We start from the raw sequence: 3,997 nt of genomic DNA on the forward strand, positions 1-3,997 counted from the left end.
ACATCGTACACAGATTCAGTCTCCTGAACAGCATCATCACCGACCTCGGGACAACTTTTACCGGCCATCATTTTTGGGACTTCTGCGAGGATGGGTGCATTTCTGTTAAATACGTTTCCGTCGCTCACCCTAGAGCTAACGGTCAGGTCAAGCGAGCTAACGGTATGATCCTCGACGCCCTCAAGAAAAGGCTCTATTAGAAAGAAGAGAAGCACCCGGGCAGATGGCTCAAAGAACTACCAGCTGTGGTTTGGGGACTGCGCACTCAAGCTAGTCGTAGTACCGGCGTATCTCCATATTTTATGGTCTATGGCTCAGAGGCCATACTTCCAGCGGATATTGCATTCCGAGCACCCAGAGTAGAAAACTATGACGAAGACCAAGCCACAGCTATTCGGACAGAAGACATTGATCGGGCCGAGGAAGAACGTCTGATTACTTGCGTTCGCACAACCAAGTACCTCGAAGGTCTATAGAGGTATTACAACCGTAACGTCAAAGGTCGTTCGTTCACGATCGGCGACCTCGTCTTACGTTGGAAACAAAAAACCGAAGGGCTTCACAAGCTGTCTTCACCATGGGAGGGCCCTTACATCGTAAAAGGTGTCACTCAACCAGGGTCTTATCATTTATGCGACCTAGATGGACTCGATGTTCCCAACTCCTGGCACATAGAGCACCTTATACGTTTCTTCCCATGAAATTACATAGATATGTATTCTTTACTTTAATATTAATAAAGTTCTGGTCTCCATAATTTCTCTACATTTTTTCCTTCATCATAAGCTTCAACTACCGTTAGCGAAATGTAAGCCACACCGCGATGGCCTCCAAATCGCCGAGCATGATTCCTCCAAATCGCCGAGCACGATTCCTCCAAATTGCCGAGAACGATTCCTCCAAATCGCCGAGAACATTTCCTCCAAATCGCCGAGCATGATTCCTCCAAATCGCCGAGAATGATTCCTCCAAATCGTCGAGAACATTTCCTCCAAATCGTCGAGCATGATTCCTCCAAATCGCCAAGAATGATTCCTCCAAATCGCCGAGAACGATTCCTCCAAATCGCCGAGAACGTTTCCTCCAAATCGCCGAGCACGATTTCTCCAAATCGCCGAGAACGATTCCTCCAAATCGCCGAGAATGTTTCCTCCAAATCACCGAGCACGATTCCTCCAAATCACCGAGCACATTAACTCCCAATCGCCGAACACGATTTTTTCCGAAAATCGCCTACCATGCTTCCTCCGAGATGCGTAGGTTTTCCTACAAAAACAACGACGGTGTTGCACTTTCAATTTTCGCAACATAGCCCGCCGATCGTCAAACAGCACCCCTTTTTTCCTTCTGTTATCTATGGAAATGACCCAGTCCCCGACTACATCCAACACGTGCCTAGGGGCTCCACCCTCTGCATTACGGTTGGTCGGCTGTGGTTCCTTGGCCATGCCTGTTCATCCTACACGTGTCAGCGCCTTCGCGCTCAACGTTATGGACTATGGGCTAGTCAAGGCCTAGATTTCAGTTATGAATTAATCGCTCGGACGCCGCTTGAGCCATTTCCCTAGCCACGTTATTCACATTGGCTGCTGGGCAGAATGTTTTTTCGCAATAGCAATTCTGAAGGGCAACAAGGCTCTAACACCCCACCAAACGCACCATGAGCTCGGTGCCCGGCATGTTGGCCGGCAGGACACGGTCTTATAACAACGCCTATTTCTCCAACATACGCATGGGCTCCGCGTTATGCGTTACGAATCATGACCTAACTAAGGCATTTAGCTCAGCGAAAACTAAAAGATCAAACACAACTTATATTGAAAAAAAGCATCGGGTCCATAATACACAGATTCTTCTTAACTAGATAAATCATGTAATACAGGAGGTAACATCTGGGCAGCTCTTTAAGCTTCGCCAACAGCTTCGGTTTCACCAAACAAGTCTATATCGCCGACAAGCACTTTCGCCACATCCTCCACGTCATGCTCCAGCTGCTGGGTCTGCGCGTTGCTCAGCCCATCGGCAAACCCACCACCTATCGACTGGATGTCAATGAAGGATAATGGGACCGAACAACCGCAAGGGCATGAGTAGCGGAGGTCAAAACGGCATCGCGGTTGAAGTTTTTGAAGTTTTCCTATGCCGCCTTGCATCTCTGCACGATGGTGTCTGGCCCCTGCTGCCTACCATTAGGATAGGGCGCCGGTTCAATGTCGACACAGTCCAGCACTGGTTTTGTTGCGACAGTTATAGTGTTGAAGTTGTCCTTCTGGACTTTGGCCTCTTGCACCAGCACATCGAACTGTGCCTTGGTTTTATGTCGATAATCTGCAAGAATTACAGTGGTTCGTCATGGCAAAAACAAAAAAAAAAGAAAAGAATTACGGCGTCACTTTCGATCAGGGGAAGCCTACCTTTCAATTCTTCGGCCAGTTTGTCGGCTCGATTCGACTCCTTCGTTTTCTCTTGTCGGATTTGTTCGATGGTCTGGCAAAGCCGGTTGAGTTCTGCATCTTGCTCTGCCAGCACAAAAAGATAAGACAAAAAAACAATACGGTGACTTACTGCAAAGCACATTATGTGAAAAAGAATACCTAATTTTAGCTTGGATGCATCCTCCAACTGCTGGCACTTCTGGTTGAGCTGTTCAGTTTTACTATCGAGTTCTACGTTCTTCTTGCTCAACTGCTCGGACATCTTCTTAATTTCCTCGGATGCAATTGCCAGCTCCTCGGATGTCCTTCTCAGTTGCTCGGACGATGCCATCAGTCGCTCGGACAGAACCCCATTTTGATGTTCGAGGTCCCGAGAATTCGACTCCGCAAGGTCCCACTCCTGATGGGCCCTTTGAATACTTTTTTCTGAAAGACTTAAAGCCTCCCGGAGTATCTTATTTTCCTCGGCGAGGGGCTCCATCCTCTTTATCAATTGATGCCGTTGTTCAGCTGTCCGAGCTATCCCCCGCGGGTTAAAAGTGCAAAAGATAAACCTTGATCTTCCGACAACATTTATCAGTGTTATTGGCGTGGCACTCACCTCGATTTGAGTCATAACTCCAGCGACGGTGGATTTCAACCTCTTTATCTCTCTGGTGGTGTTTTCTTCTTCGACGACCACCACCTCTTCCCCGTGTTTCCAGAGAATCCAAACAGACTGGGGCTCAGGCAAGGTGCGCTCGATCTCCACGACCTCGTCCTCATCCATCGTCGCTTGAGGCACCTTCGGGGGGCTCCGTGGTCGGACCGCCGCTTCGACCGCTCCTGGCGCCCCTACGGGGGATGACGTTTGCTCCTCAGCAGTTGACGGGGTGGCGTCTGTAACCTCCGGCGCATGAACAGCAGCCGCAGTTTCTGTTTCCATGGTAACGACCTTTTCGGTCATAGCCGCGGTTGCGGTCGCTGACTCGCCCATCGTGTGCGCCAATGATTCACCATCGCTAGGTCTGCTGGGAGCGACGGCTGGCTCGTCCTTTGCCCACCGAACACTCAGGGACTCCTGGACGGGGGCAGTCATCATCTTTTCTTCTGAGGTCACAGGCCTTAGCGTCGCACTGTGTCATATCGGCTTCTCAGTAACAAGGTGAAATCAAAGAACAATATAATTACTCCAAGGCAAATATACTCACGGTTTGGTCTTCTGATTGATTTTCTTGAATTGGCGGTGCCTGCCTGACCCCCTAGGCGTGGCTGCTTGATCGACCTTGTGGGAGGACTCCTGCGCCTCTACAGCGGGCTGCCGCTCTTCTTGGTGCTCGGTGGCCCCACCTTCCGTGCGTTGTTCAGGGGCTTCGGTACTTTGCATCGTCGGGGCGTCCGCCGTTGCTCGACCATAATTTTCCCCTGCTCGATGCTTGGGAGCGACACTATCCGCCAGCGCCTCCGTCGTGCTCGGTGGAGGTGCTGACTGGTCTTTGTCATCGTCTGACCACTCCAGCACAGCAGTTCATGGTGGCCGAACTGCTCGGTCCTCTCCAAGAGAGATGCCTCCTGGTTTGTGT

This window comes from Miscanthus floridulus, chromosome 6 (assembly GCF_019320115.1).
Source record: "Miscanthus floridulus cultivar M001 chromosome 6, ASM1932011v1, whole genome shotgun sequence".
NCBI classification, from domain to species: domain Eukaryota; kingdom Viridiplantae; phylum Streptophyta; class Magnoliopsida; order Poales; family Poaceae; genus Miscanthus; species Miscanthus floridulus.